The sequence below is a fragment of the Zalophus californianus genome, chromosome 8 (genome assembly GCF_009762305.2).
Source record: "Zalophus californianus isolate mZalCal1 chromosome 8, mZalCal1.pri.v2, whole genome shotgun sequence".
In the NCBI taxonomy this organism is placed as follows: domain Eukaryota; kingdom Metazoa; phylum Chordata; class Mammalia; order Carnivora; family Otariidae; genus Zalophus; species Zalophus californianus.
In genome coordinates, this window is record NC_045602.1 from 22,756,787 (window position 1) to 22,772,663 (window position 15,877).

Sequence of the window (15,877 nt, forward strand, 5' to 3'; positions counted from 1 at the left end):
ATACTCTTTCCCTTTGCCCTTTCCCCTGCTCGCTTGCTCTCAAAATACATAAATAAAATCTTTAAAAAAAATTCCATGGGATTTACTTATATTTTGAAAGTATTTGATTCTTATCTGAAATTCAAGTCTAACTGGATGTCTGTCCTATTTTATTTGCTAAATTTGGCAACCCTTGGGGTGCCTCACTGCCACTGCATCCCAGGGCCTTGGGGATTTTCCTCTGTCTGAGGCCATGTTAAGAACAACCTCTGTGTCCCTCAGCCTGCTCTGGGGCTCAGGTCACCTAGGGACACAAGCTCTGTCTCTGATAGCCTCTAGCTTCTGGCTCAGCCCAGCGGGCATCTAATCCAAGCTGCTGTGGCCTTCCACATGCTAGCGGCTCCCCACCTGGATGGACAGCCTGCTGCTTCTGGTCATGGGACCTAACAGATGAGGTACCAGGGCTGTCCTCTGGTCAGCAGCATCTGCCAGGGTGTCACATCCAGGCCCAGGAGGTGGCCCAGCAGGCCTGGGACTAGAGGACTGGGGACAGGTAAGCTCTGCCCTGGGGATGAAGGTGGTGGGGTCAGGGTTGCGGGGTGGGGTGGGGTGTGTGTTTCAGAGGCCCCCTGATAGAAAATAGCAACACCGTACCTGGCCTGGGCTTTACCGAGTTCAGGGGCTGCCACATGTCTGGCCTCATTTGACTCTTACCATGTCCTTGTCAAGTGAGCAAGGAGGGCATTTGCAGCCACCTTCTCCTTTATAGATGAGCAAACTGGGGCTGAGAGTTCAGGTCTGCCCAGAGAGCTGAGGCCCCCCGCCCAGCACAGAGCAAAGGGATCAGCCAGGCTGCTGCTTCAGGAAGTACGGGAGTTGGCACTCTGGGTGAAGTTTCTCCATTTTCACAGTAGGGGGCAGACCTGAGACCATGCTTTAAAAAACTAGGTGGACCAGGCCACAGCCCTACCCTGGCCATAGGCAAAGAAGGCAGGCTGGCAGCTCTCACCGAAGGAGAGAGTGTCCTTCCAGAGCACATCTTATCTGTACCCCTTCCTGGGCACGGAGTGGGCAACAGAGAGGACCTCCCTGGGGCAGCGGGGTGGGTGCTGAGTGCTGTGAGGATGTGGGTCAGTCACAGCAGAGTCTCAGTGAATGTTGAACCAGACTTTGAAGGAGGAAGACACAGTGGTGTGCGTGGCTGAAATCGCACATGTGAGGAGTTGTATGTATTTATTCCAGAAATACCTTCTGAGCATCTACTACATGCCAGACGCCATTCTAGATCCTGGGGATACTAAAGGATAGAACAGATGTGCACACACTGGTGCCTCACAGATTGTTCTCTTGCTTGTGCATTGACTGTTTTGACCCCAGCAAATGTAATACAAAATTTAGCCCCTTTACCAGCTTCCAGAAAAAAATCCTTTTCTACCAAACATAGCACGGGGGACTCATTTTACTGAAGATTTCCTGGGACAGGGCAAGAAGCAATATGGCTCTTCTCATAGCCCCTCATTGTGCGAATCCTTCTCACGGCCCCCTTTGGCCCTGCAGCCCTGCAAGTGGGCCCTGGGGGCACACCTGTCTCCCTCTACCTCCCAACCCAAGCTCCCAGGCTGGCCAGCCTTTTGCCCACAGTTTCACACACACTCCAGTCTTGGGAGGGCAGGCTTTTTGTCTTGTTTCTGTCTCACTGTTTGACCTTGAAGAACACGGCCTCAGTCTGTAGGGCCCCTGCTTTCTGACGTGGGGATGTTGTCTCTAGTCTCTATCCCATTTCCATTCCACTTCTCAGAATTATTCCAGGCTGCAATGAGCTCATATCTGAAAAGACTTTTCCTCAGATCTCCAGCACCGTGGGTCATGTCATCCAGAGACACACTTGATGGCATCTTGCTCAGTGTTAGATCAGCTGGGGGAAGACCAGACCCTCGTGTTTTATAAACTCAGGAGATGATGTCTCTATGGGAGTAAAGCTTCCCTTTTATTTTAGATTGGATGTAGTTTAGCACCTTGTTCTCACTCTTCTTAATAAAATAAAACAATAGACGCACACTACCATCAAAAGAACATTGACAGCCTGTGTTTATGTGTTTGTGTTGTGTCTGTCACTGAAGCTGCAACTGCAGTGTAGATTTGTAACAAAATGAGTTTTCCCTCAGTGCTGGGGAGTATGATAATTAAGAACAAAAAGGAGGGCAGATTCTTCTACTGCGTCTTTTCAATCCTGCTTTCTTTTCCTTTTCTCCTTTTTTCTTTCTTTCCCCCTTAAAACAGAGGTGTTGACCCCTCTGTTAACATTGACCTTGGCCATCTCTGACAAGGCCAAGGCAAATAAGCTGGGTTCTAAGAGTGCTGGTGCTCACTCTGTGAAGACTCCAACTGGGGAGCCAGGCTAATGCTCTCCTTCCTCCTGCTGTTGCCGGTGGGGCGGGGGGGCGGGGGGGGGGGCGGGGGGGGGTTAGTCCGCTGTTCCGCCCTGCCCTGCCCTGCCCTCAGAGCTCTGCAGTGGGATCTGGAGCGCTGAATGTGGTGCCTCTGGCGAGCGATGTGCGTGTGAGTCAGGAGAGCAAAAGAAAAGAGAAAAGGAAAGAAGAGAAAAGACAAGGAGCAATGAGAGACTTACCAGTTGTCTTGTGAGCTCAGGGACAAGGGTGACAGACCCAACAGTCATTTATACATTTTAATCAGAAGTTCAAGGGTGCCTTGGCTGGCTCAGTCAGAAAAGCCTTGTGACTCTTGATCTTGGGGTTGTGAGTTTAAGCCCCACGTTGGATGTAGAGATTACAAAAAAAAAAAAAAAAAAGTTTGGTCTATTGGCTGAAAGTAACAGGAACCATTCTAATTAGCTTGAGCCCCCAAGGGAAAGGTGTTGGCTTACATAAGCTGACTGTGGCGCAGAGAGGGAGCAACTAGGTTCCGGGAGTGGACACCCTTGGGACTCGCCTTACCCTCTTGGGTGTTGGTTCATCCACATCTCTCAGGGCTGTGCCAGAGAGAAGAGAGATCTTCCCACCAGCTTCAGATAGAAAGCCCCAGCAAACAGCGACATAGCATTTTTTAGTCGTCAGATTTTAAAAATATTGAACTTAGATAATCTTAACTGTTGGTGAAGGGATGGGAAAATGGGGACCTCTTAATGCTCTGATACATTGCTGGAGGGGGCGTAAGTTGTCTCAGCCACTTTGGAGGGAAATGTGGCACTATGTATTATGATTTTAAGTGTGGGTACCATTGATCTGATGGTGCCACTTCTCAAAACCCAGATTAGTAAATCTCACACATGTGCATAAAGAAATAATGCAAGGATGTTATCTGAAATGTTATTTGTAGAACAAAATTGGGAATAACTTAAATGTCCATTTTTAAACCATGGTATATTTTATACTCTGAAAATATGGAAACTGTTAAAAAAGAATGAAATGTGTACTGACATAAACCCCTGAGACATCTTGGTAAATAAGAAGAGTAATTTGCAGAATGATGCATACAATATGGTATCACTCAAGCATAAACAAAAATGAAAACAAAGCCTCGAAATAATAGTAGATATGTCTATGCGTATGTTTTTCACATATATTTCACACTGTATCCAAATGCTTACAAAAAAAGCAACGAGGGACTAAGATTAGGGGTGGGAGTTGAAGGAGACTGTCAGGTTTGACGTTTTTCAATGATAACATTTGTGTATAATTTATGTAGAATTAAAAGTGGAGAGGAAAAAATGATGGAAGCATTCTGATTGGTTCAAGTTGGGCCATGTGACTGTTCCTAGACCAATCAGTGGCCAAGAGTTCTATAACTGGCCGCATCTGGGTTACGCATTCACCCCTGTGAACTCTGGAACGCCACACCTGTTGGGCAGCTCCTTCCATAATTATACATTATGGTGGGGCAAGGAGCCATTTCCTCAAAGAAGGGAGGTGCTGTTCTGGGCAGACAAAATGGTAAATCTCTGTGGTGAAAGCATCTGGACCAGCATCGTCTGTATGAGTTTACGTATGTGTCACCGAAGGCCGAAACGCTTTGTTCAGTGTATTTCTATTACAGTACGGGATAAGGATTTTTTACTGCTCACTGCTGTGTCTCCAGAACCCGTGAAAACTCAGGGTATATTGTAGTTGCTTGGCCTAGCAGATACTAGTTGAATGGAGATACCACTATTATCATCTATGATTATTTTACTAGTAATCTACAAACGGACCAGCTGACAGAGGCAGCTCCTCCCAGATGCTCTCAGTAGGGGCAGAGGGAAAGAGGAAGAGGAAGTCAAATCGCCAGCTCACGACTTCTCCCAAGGCCAGGGAGTCACCAGGACACACATCTGGGACAGTTTGGCAAGGACCTGGCGGAGGCATGGGGTGGGGCAGGGGGAGTGTCTGCAGCCCAGTCACTCATACTTCTTAGGACCAAGTGGGGCTTCCTTTACAGGCTACTCACTCTGCAAATGCTCCCTTAGCCTGTGTGATAGCCTCACCAGCTGCGGAAGATGGGGCCACAGTGGAAGAGAAGGTGACAAAATGGGCCAGGCTACCCAGGGTGGGTGACCCTTGGGGGAGTCACTTAAGTCATCTGAATTCTTTCCTTATCGGCAAAGTGAGAATGGTATCTTAAAGAATCTCTCCCTTAGCCAGTGGTGAACATGTCCCTCCATTATCCATTGGTAGACATAGAGGCATCAACTGAAACCCTGAGAGGGCTCATTTTTCTGAGCGTAGAGAAAGAAGTCAGAGTCTCAAGGATTGAGTCTTGGGGGGGGTGCCCCCAGCGGGGAAGGAAGGGCATGTAAAGGGCAGAGTGAAGGAAGAATAGGTGGTCTCGGGAAGAACAACCAGGAGCTTAAGATCAGGAAAGCTAATGATGCAGAGGGTTCCAGGAAAGGGGGCACCAGTGGTGCTAACACTGGTGCTGTTGGAAGGAGGCCTATGGGACTCTAGCAAGAGAATGGTTCCAGAAAACGGATGAGGCTGGAAGCCAGCCTGCATAGAGGAAAGCAGAAAATGGCTTCCAGTTCTCTTCTCCCCACTTCCCAAGAAGACTGGGTTGTCCTTCCCCCTCTCCCATCCTCCTCCTGAGTGCTGGCCTCTGCCTGGGGAAAGAGCTGGTCTGCCCCAGGTCTGCAGGCATGAAAGGCTCAGCCCCAAGCCCCAGGCCTGACGTAGCCCTCGTCACCCCCTCTCCAAGAGAACTGGATCCTGCTGGGTCCTGCACTCACCCCACCCCCCATTCCCAATGGGCTGAGACCCTGCCTGGAAGGGGCTGACCGGCTGGAACCTTTGTTCCCAGGCCTGGCTTCCCTGGGCACAGTAGCAGATGAGCTTTGTATAGCCAGGTCCAGAGTGTGTCTGCTCCAGGACCTCTGTGTCTCGGGCCATGTGGTTATCCTCTTTGGGTCTTCTCTGCTAGGCAGATGCCCCCAAGCCCTGTGCCTCCTCTGCAGCAGAGTTCCCAGAATGCCTCTCACCTGAGCAGTTTTCCTGAGTGGAGAAACAGGATGGTCTTAAGACAGAGCAAACATTCAAATTATAGAAACATCTACATAAATCCATAATTTAAAAGTGGTATAATATACATAGGTCTATATGTTTTATATTGGGGTTGAGACTTTACCGTAGAGATAGAATTTTTATGCCACCTCCCTTTTTTTTTTTCACATAACGCCCAATCAGAAACATTGTTCCAGGTCATAGAAAACGTGTGAAGGCATTTTAATTAAGGCCAGGAGAGACCAGGAGGAGGTGTGAGTGGAGAGAGGCTCAGAGATGCAGGGTGATGGAGGTCAGCCAGGAGCCCAAGCTGGGGCCAGGGCCGGGAGGGAGGGCACCAGGGCAGTTAGCACTGCAGGTGTCCTGGATGGGGAGGCCGACTGCCCCCACTCTCACTCCTGTACTAGCTCCAGTGACCGCCCCCAGAGACCAGGCAGTTCATCCACATTCTTCAGGTTCAGTGGATTTTCCGGTTGGAGAATCATGGGAATTTAAATTGTTGCTACCAGACAGATCTAGTTGCTGAACCTTGGAATGTTGAGCAGAGTTTGGCTTGGCTGAGTCTTCCATAAAAAACCAAGGGGGGCTGGAGGTGTGCATGTCTGGTGGAGACTAGAAACCCAAGCCAGACAATTCACGAACTGAGCAGATTCCGGGACCCATTTTCAACATCTTTCCTTCAATCCCCAGTGCTCTGTCCCCACATCAGCCCCGTCATCACTGGCCACCTTGACTCCCACAGCTGAGATTCTGCACCAACAAACACCACCCTTTGCTGTGGTCATTATCCAGCATTTGACGAGTATCATTCATTCAGTCAACAAATATTTATTGAGCATCTACTGTGTGCTGGATACTATGCTATGCTGATGTTACAAGACACATTCTTGTCCTTAAGAGACTTCCATCTAACTAGCAGCTAGCTCAGGGGACCCCAGAGATTGCCAAAACTTTTGTCGGGGTAATAGAGCCCTCTGTGAACTGAAGACAGCTTTGTATACCTCCCCAGAAAAACACCACATGCACGGAAATTTGCATACAGTTGAAGGTGGCACGAATTCCCATTTATGATTTGAGCATCTGTGTTCCCCACGTCGCAAATGCTTTCTCTAATTTAACCCTCTCATTCTGTAGATTGGGAAACTCAGACCTAGAGAGAGAAATTACTTGTCCGGGGTCACACAGCGGGTTAGGGACTGAGTCAGCTCTTGATGCCAGGACCGCTGGTCCCCCAGACACTGCTCTGCCAGGCTTCTGCTGCCTTCCCTGCTGGCTGGGAGAACCTGGCTGGAGAGGGGTCCTGGGCCACTTCCCTTTTCAGCTGCCAAGTCTGGGGCTGCCCAGCCTACAGGCCTCCTTCTCCACCACCCCTCTGCCCCCTGAGGGCTGTAGGCCAGTGGTCAGGAGTTCCCTGAGCAGTTGCTCTGGCCCTGACCACCCGATTGGTTCCTCCCAGACGTCAGGGGAAATGTTCTGCAGAGAACAGGATATGTTTTCCTGCAAAATCATTTGTCTCACAAGATGATTTGCATACTGGTAGGGACACAAATGTCATTCCCTGCCCATTTCCTCCCTAGAGAGAAGTGTTCCCATCACAGCTTTCCCCTCAAAGGACAAGCCCAGCCCCAGCCCCAGCCCCAGGGGACAACTTCCTGATAGGAGGGAATCAGACATTAGTGAGGGCTCCCCGAAGTAAGGAGCCTCCTTTCTTGCCTTCTCCTCCTCCCTCGCACATGTTGGCTCCAGCTTTGGCAAAGGGTCTGCTCCTGTGATCCCCAGGGCCCTGGGCACCTACCTTGCTCTTATAACACTTTCTTGGAGATAAATTACTGAAAATTCAGCTGCTAGAAGGGAGGCTTGAGGTGATGTTGGGTGAAATATAGTAACAAATACTTAGTGCTTATTACATGCCGGACATTGCTCTAAGCAACTTACTGTAAATTCATGGGATCCTCACAGTAACCCAGTGAGCTTGGTTCTATTATTTTTTCCACTGTCCACATGAGATAACAGATTTAGAGAGGTGAAGTAACTTGCCCAAGATCACAAAGCAGGTAGGCAACACAGCCAGAATTTAAACACAGCCAATCTGCCTCCTAAGTTGGGACTTTAAGGACTGTGTTGTAAGAGGGAGAGTTAAAAGGTTGGAGGTCCAGTCTAACCCTTGAAGGCTGTGCTGTAGTCTAGAAGCACTGGCATGGAGTTCAGGTTCCCTTATGATCTGGTCTCAGTCCCATGGCTATCCCTCCCTGCCTTCTACCACCATGATCCACTGCCTAAACAGTCCATGAATATAGCCCAGCTGGTCCACACATACTCTTTTCTCTACCCAGACAACACTTCCCCATTTCTCTATCTGAAATGTCTGTTTTTCTACGGAGAACCTCTGAAAAATCCTTCCAACATCTGTAGACTGAGTCAGGTGGGCCTGTCTCCTTTTTTTTTTTAGTGTGGCTCTCATCAATTTGCCTTCTGATTATTTACTAGTAAGTCTCTTTTGCTCCTAGATTTCACTCCTAGGGGCTGGATGTCTGTTTTATTCATTTCAGAATCCTTAGCACTAAACCCAGCACCTGATATGTGGTAAATACTCAGCAGACGTCTGTTATATACAGTGAACAAAGTATGTTACAAAATAACGTGCACAGTGTGCTAAATATTGTATTATGTTTACTCTAAATATAGCACCACCAGATCAATCCCAAATGTTAACGATTTTCACAGAATTTGGGGGTTACAGGTGATTTTTATTTCTTTGAATGTCTGCATTTTCCAGAACTTCCATAATGATCATGTATTACATAATGAGCATGTATTACATGCTGCTGTGAACACAGGTGTACAAGTTTTTGTGTGGACACATGTTTTCATTTCTCTTAGGCATGTACCTAGGAGTGGAATTGCTGGGTCATATGCTACCATATGTATGCCTATCTGTTTGAGGAAGAATAATGTAATTATTATTCTTTTTTTTTTAAGATTTATTCACTTATTTGAGAGACACAGAAAGAGAGAGAAGGCGGGGGGGATGGGAAAAAGCAGAGGGAGAGGGAGAGAGGAACTCAAGCAGACTCTGCTGAGTGAGAACCCCACGCAGCGCTCGATCCCACGACCCATGAGATCATGACCTGAGCCAAAACCAAGAGTCCAACATTTAACCAACTGCACCACCCAGGTGCCCCTATAATTATTATTTCTGAACCTGTGAGAATAAGTTGCAGATGTGCCCCTTTATCTCTAAATACTTCAGAGAAAACAAACCAAGGACTTTTTTCCCCATAAATTTCAGTAATTAAATTTAGGAAATTTAGCACCAAAAATATTACCATCTATGATACAGTCCCTATTTACATTTTGCCAATGATGTCCTTTCCGGCTCCCCCCCCGCCCCGCCCTATCTGGATGCAGTCCAGGGTCACCCATTGCGTTTAGTAGTCATTCTCTTTAAGTCTCCTTTAGTCCCGAATAGTCTCTCAGCCCTGTTATCTTTCTGTTGCTCTGTAAAGAGCCCTCAGTTTAGTTGTATCTGATGTTTGGGTGGATGAGTTTCCACTGTCTGTTTGGTAGGCACTGAGGTCAAGTCGTGTAGCTGCAGAAGGGAGGAGACGTGGCTGGGCACACATCTGCCCCTTCCAGTCAGACCCGGACACAGGGAGGGGGAACGCTGTGGAAAATTCCTCCCCAGAGGATCTGCTGGGAAGTGCCACAGGAAAGAAAAGCGGCTTTGTGGGGGTTTCTTCCTCAGTGTTCCCCAGAGCAGCTGAGAGAGTGAGGGATGTGTCTCTGGACCATGTGCTTCCTCATGGCTTCACCGAGGGCTCCTGAGGACTGACCAGCCTGAGCCCAGCCTGGGAAAGACTGCAGTGAGGGACACCGGCATGTCCGGGAAAGGGCAGAGGGGGGAGACCAGCAGGCTCAGTGCTAGGAAGGACCTGCCCCTTCTGGGAAGGACCCTGATGCAAGTGCCCACCCCCTCCCTTACCCCCTCAGCCTCGCCCTGCACTCCTGCTTCCGGCAGCCCCAGCTTAATTCTTTGGAAGTCTCTGGGGGAGGAGATTGTGGCCTGATTCTAATCAGAGCACGAGATAGAGATTGGGAGCTGGAAGGCAGTTTGCTTCACTTGGCTCTGAGCCTACTTGCTCCACAAGGACTCCCAGCTGAAGGCCCCACCAACCTTTGCAAGAGGCCTTCTCGGAGCTCTGTCAACATTATTGAGAAGAGCATAATCTTCAGTCCTGCGCCACAGCTGCCAAGCAAAATTCTACCTGAGGCAGCCCTGGCTCTTTCATTTGTTCTTAGTTCATTCATTCATTCACTCATTCATTCATTTTGCGGTTGAAGATCCCTGTTCCTCATCCTTCCCTCTCCCTCTTGGGAAAGAGGCTTGGTGGGGCTTCTGAGTGGCGGGCCTGCATCCAGCCTGCTTCTGTTGAGAACATCTGTCGTCCCTCGACCCCACCCATAGCCTTGCGTTCAGGCCACCCCAGGGCGGAACTAACCCCAGCTCAGTTTACAATGTGGGTGACAGACTAGGGGAAAGGTAGAGTCTTAGGGAGCCTGGAAGAAAGCAGTAAAACAGGGAGAGGAGGAAGGAAACCCATTCTTTGAGCAGGTCGTGTGTGAGGAGACCTGTAGGAATGTCATTGTCATCTGAGTTGACACTCAGACAGCCTGTAGACATGCTCCGTTCTGTCCTCATAGGCTTTTGAAAATTGGAAAAGTTCACATGAAAATCCAGATTTCTGATTTTTCTGACCAATACAAAGATCTGGCACCCCTGAGCCTGTGTTCCACGTGGCAGCCATGGCTGAGTCAGGAAAGCTTTTTGTGGAAGTTCTCATCACTAGTTCCATTACCTGCCTGTCCCCAAGAGCACCTGTGATCTCATTCAGGCCTCCCCAACCCCCTGTGAAGAACATTAAGCCCATTTGGTACATGAAAAAAGCAAGGGGAGAGGTCAATAGCCTATGGCCCAAGGTCATAGCCAGGGGGAGACAGGACTGGGAGTCTCACCCAGTTTTTTCCTGGTCAAAGAGCTGGTACTCCCAGCAGCAGTTGGATGGACTGCAGATGTAGATGGCAAATGAAAATCTGGCCAGCAAGCTCTGGGCCCTCCTAGGCCACTGCAGAGTCCTGAGCTTGGCTAAATAGCTCTTGGCTGAGGCTCTGGAGAGGCCACACCTTACCAAAGCAAGAGCGGGAAGTGGTTGGTCAGTGGTCCCACAGCAAACACGGACAGGTGAGAGGCCCCAGGCACCTTGGCATGGGGGCACTGACCTCTCTCTGGTCAGTCTAAGTGGTTGCCCTTCCTGGCTTCTTTCTCTTCCCTGGAAGCAGACTCCCTTTGGCAGCATTTGGTTCTGTTTGGCCTTTCGGCCACACATGGTGCAGCCTGATGGCTCAACAGTGCCAGAACCACTGTAGTCTATAAATCACAGTCCAGTCCAGTCCAGGCAGGCTTCCTTGAGCAACACTCTTTCTGGTCCACTGTACATTCCCCTCCTGGAAAAGCTGGATGACTCTTTTCTTAGATGGGCTTGGCCAGTACTCCCTAGCAGTTTCTAGGAATGAATGGAAGGGCAGCACCTTAGGGTCACAGGAGGCGGGATAACTGCTAATAAGAATAGTTCGGCTGTGTATGGCACTCTACAGTTTATTAAAAACCCTTTCATGTCCATGTGTATTTCGTTCTCGTAATTTTATGAGCCAGACAGAGCAGAATTGGTAAATATGTTCATCTAGGGAAAGGGCACAGAATATTGAGTTACCTTCTCAATCCTGCTACTTATCTTGGGCAAGTTCACGTCATCTCTTTTAGCTTTTATTTCCTCATTGCTTAAAAGAGATAATAAGCTCTCCCGCAAGGCTACACTGCTTTGTAACTCCAGGGAGTGCTATTTGCACTGGAACAAAGCGATGGGTCCCCTTGCTCCTAAGTGATGGTCCCCTTGCAGTTGTTTGTGGTGTGGAACTCCTCCTATGCATGTTGTGAAGATTAAGTGACATGATTTATGTACCAGCAGCACAGGGCCTGGAAGATAGTAGGTGATTAACAAATGCTTCTCAAGTGAATGAACTGCTCACTCAGTCATGATGGCTTTTGAGAGGCGCTCACAGGAAGAAGGAAGTAGTCCTGGCTCCCTGTGGCTGGTGTTGCATTTCCTGCCCATTTTTCTGTGACTCTTGCCAAGTTGCCCTTTGTCCCAGGCTTCTGGGCTCCCAGCCGGCTGGAGGCACAGACTTATCTATGAGGCCTGGAGAGCTGGGCCTGGACCGGGTAATGACCAGCCTTCCGCTCACTTGAAGTTTCCGTTGGGGGGCTGGAAGCCACAGCATCCAGATGGCTAATTGCTTTGTGCCTGTTTCTGCAAATCACAGTGATTCACTGTCCCTGCTGAAAACATGCTCTCTTTTCAAAGATTTAATGGTTTCCAAAATTAATTTAGCCTCATCTGTTATCCCCCTGCCCTTCTGCATTGTCCCCTCCTCCCAGCACCCTCCTCCACCCCAGGATGGAGCTTTCTGCTCCAGAAAGCTGACTTTCACTCTGTAGGGTATAGTAGAAAGTGGTGGGGAGCACAGACCACTTTCCAGGGTCACCTGAGCAAATGCTGAGTGTGGAGTTTTTGGCCACCCAGCCCAGGTATGACTGACACTTCAGGATCAGGAACTCCAAGAAGCTCCCATTTGCACTGCTTTGCTTATAAAACTCCCAGACGTCATCTGTTTTCTACATGTGAGATACATTGTTTATTTTAGACAGCTCATTATGGGTCTGTGAGACCTGGAAGCCAGAGCCTTGGCTAAGAGACCAGAAGTTTCGGGGGTTCACCTCCAACTGATTCTGACTTGTTTTTGACCATCTTTGGGCCTTTGTTCTTCTCTAGTAACATAAAGGTAATATAATTACTACCTCTGCTCACTATTCATTTATTTTTTTATTAAAATTTTTTTAAGATTTATTTATTTTAGAGGGGGAGAGGGACAGGAGAGAGAATCTCAAGTAGACTCCCCACTGAGCATGGAGCCTGATGCAAGACTAGATCCCACAACCATGAGATCATGACCTGAGCTGAAATCAGTAGTCGGATGCTTAACCGACTGAGCCACCCACTGAGCCCCCACTATTCATTTATTTAATTAACATTGAGCCTTTCAATATTTTAGGCATGTGCTAGGGGTTGGGGATTCAGTGGTTAAAAAACACCATAATCCTGGCCTTTCAGGAAATCGGCTCACAATCTAGAGTGGAGAAAGAGAGGCCCAAGGCCAGCAGGTGAATACACGCTGTGTTAGGGAATGTCAGGCATCTAAGGAAGCACGCAGTCTGGTGGAGCCAGAAAGGCTCCCTGGAGGAGGTGATGCCTGAGCCAAATCCTAAATGATTAGAAGGAATTATGTTGAAGAAGAAAGAGGAGGAAGAGAAGGAAAAGGAAAGGAAAAGATGAGCAGTGTTCTAGGTAGAGGAAATAATATATGCAAAAGCCCCAAGCTAAGGGAAACCATGGTCCATACTAAGGATCTATAAACCAGTTTGGTGTGACTGGCTGTGGGAGTGGGAGTATGAGGAAGATGGCTGGTGACAAATGTGAGGCCAGAGCAGCAAGACCTTTTAGCACCTTATGGAATCATTGCTGGGTTTGAAGCATGGTCCAGTGCATGTTTTAGAGAAATCACTCTGGCTTCAGTGTGGAGCGTTGACGGGATGAGGTAAGACAGAAGGAGGGTCAGGTATGCAATGGCTGCATCTAAAAAGTATTCCAAGATCCTGGGTGAGATATTGCTAGCCATTTTTTATGAAACAAATGAACAAAATGTGGATTTTTATGGATTTGTAAAATTCTCTCTGTAACTTTTGGGTTTTACTTTATCTATTTCAAGGCTGCATTAACTACATTCAAATTCCCAGTTATTATATCTTCTTGGTGAATTGTTCCTTTTATGTAATGTCCCACTCTGACCCTTACAATACTTTTTATCTTAAATTCTATTTTATTTTGCCCATTAATAAAGGACTAGTTGAATCATTTGTGGTATATCTACACAATGGAGTACTATGTATGCAGTTGTGAAAAAGAATGAGTGACATCTCCATACGCTTCTATAGAGCAATTTCTAGCTTATATTGGTAAGATGAAACAGTAGAGAGACTGAACACAGGTGTCACTGATAGAAGATAGACTTCTCTGGGTTTTTTCTGTGTTTGTTTTGTTTTTTATTTTTTTTATTATTTTTTTATTTTTTTAAAGATTTTATTTATTTATTTGAGAGAGAGAGAATGAGAGATAGAGAGCATGAGAGGGAAGCGGGTCAGAGGGAGAAGCAGACTCCCCACTGAGCAGGGAGCCCGATGTGGGACTCGATCCCGGGACTCCAGGATCATGACCTGAGCCGAAGGCAGTTGCTTAACCAACTGAGCCACCAAGGTGCCCTGTTTTGTTTTTTTAAAGTATTTTTTATTTTGAAGTAATCTCTATACCCAACATGGAACTTGAACTCACAACCCAGAGATGAAGAGTTGCATGTTCTACCAACTGAGCCAGCCAGGCACCCGAAGCTAAACTTCTTTGAATAGATGATATTATGGACTTGACTTTGGAGCCATATAAATATTTACATAATTATAAAAAAATAGAGTAAAATAGAAGAAAGCAATTTAAAAAAAAGGAAATGATACCATGTATCAAATTGGTGGCAAAACTTAGGGAATTGTTTCAAGAGACTTTATTTTTGTAATTTATTCTTAATTTTAATTTTTTAAAAAGATTTTATTTATTTACTTGCCAGAGAGAGAGCACAAGCAAGGGGAGCAGCAGAGGGAGAGGGAGAAGCAGGCTGTCTGCCAAGCCGGGAGCCCAATGTGGGGCTCGATCCCAGGACCCCGGGATCATGACCCGAGCCAAAAGCAGATGCCCAACCAACTGAGCCACCCAGGTGCCCCTCCAAGAGACTTTAAAACACAATAATTTGGGGCGCCTGGGTGGCTCTGTCATTAAGCATCTGCCTTCGACTCAGGTCATGATTCCAGGGTCCTGGGATCAAGCCCCTCATGGGGCTCCCTGCTCAGCGGGAACCCTGCTTCTCCCTCTCTCACTCCCCTTGCTTGTGTTCCTTCTCTTGCTGTGTCTCTCTCTGTCAAATAAATAAATAAAATCTTTTTAAAAAACTAAAAAAAACAAAAAAACAATAATTTGAGGATGTGATTATAGAAGAACACACCCTATGGAATAGTGACCAAAAGCCCTATAACAATATTAAACTTCTTATGGTAATCATATTGTTAGTAATATTATTAATATTACTCTGGAACTCACCTACTATATGTAGGTAAGATGAAGCAAATAAACAATTATGTTAACATCATTAGTATCCTAGATTTCCAGGTAAGAGAAAAGATAGAAATATAAAACTCAAATAAATTAAGCAAAAATTCAAAATTTGATTTGGAAATATAAGTATGGACTTACAATCTATTTACTTATTTTTTAAAACATTTTATTTTATTTTATTTAAGATTTTATTTATTTAGTTGACAGAGGGAGACACAGCGAGAGAGGGAACACAAACAGGGGGACTGGGAGAGGGAGAAGCAGGCTTCCCACTGAACAGGGAGCCCGATGCAGGGCTCGATCCAGGACCCTGGGATCATGACCTGAGCCGAAGGCAGACGCTTAACAACTGAGCCACCCAGGTGCCCCAAAACATTTTATTTTTTAAGTAATCTCTATACCCAATGTGGGGCTCAAACTCACAACCCCATGATCAAGAGTCACATGCTCTACCACCTGAGACAGCCAGGTATCCCTGGGCTTACAATCAATTTAAAATAATCTCCCAGTGAGGTCAAATGAGAAGTCCTTTCAAACAATAACCAACCCAGTTAACAATGAGCACCTCTAACTCCCAGACTGTGATTTCTAAATACCACATTTTACTAAGACCAGGACTGCTTGGGGGAAATGGCTGATTATAGGATAAGATAATGTACAGTGTGGAAAAATCAAACCAGACAGAAAGAAGTTGTCGAATACTATCAGGGTCTTGTCAAAAGAACAGCAGCATCAACTTGAAGAGGCTCCCACTGGCCAAAGAGGGATAGTGTAAGTGTCAATGACAATGATAACTTCACTGGATTAAAACACAGAAAATATCTTAAAGCCTGAGTTAGTATTATTATCAAGAAATAATTAGTCAGGGCACCTGGGTGGCTCAGTCGTTAAGTGTCTGCCTTCGGCTCAGGTCATGATCCCAGAGCCCTGGGATCGAGCCCCACATCGGGCTCCCTGCTCAGCGGGAAGCCTGCTTCTCCCTCTCCCAGTTCCCCTTTTGTGTTCCCTTTCTCGCTATGTCTCTCTCTGTCAAATAAATAAAATCTTTAAAAAAAAATTAGTCACCTTTGGAGGATGCTA

The 15,877-nt window shown here is 47.0% G+C and overlaps 1 protein-coding gene across 1 annotated transcript in view; it reads left to right on the forward strand.

Moving 5' to 3' along the window:
• The first annotated feature begins 248 nt into the window (after nucleotides 1-248).
• MRPL33 (mitochondrial ribosomal protein L33) overlaps nucleotides 249-15,877 on the forward strand; it is a 52,780-nt gene continuing 37,151 nt past the window's right edge. Inside the window, exon 1 of the mRNA XM_027624148.1 lies at nucleotides 249-532. The gene's annotated coding sequence lies outside the window, so the exon portion shown is untranslated. The remainder of the gene's footprint in view (nucleotides 533-15,877) is intronic.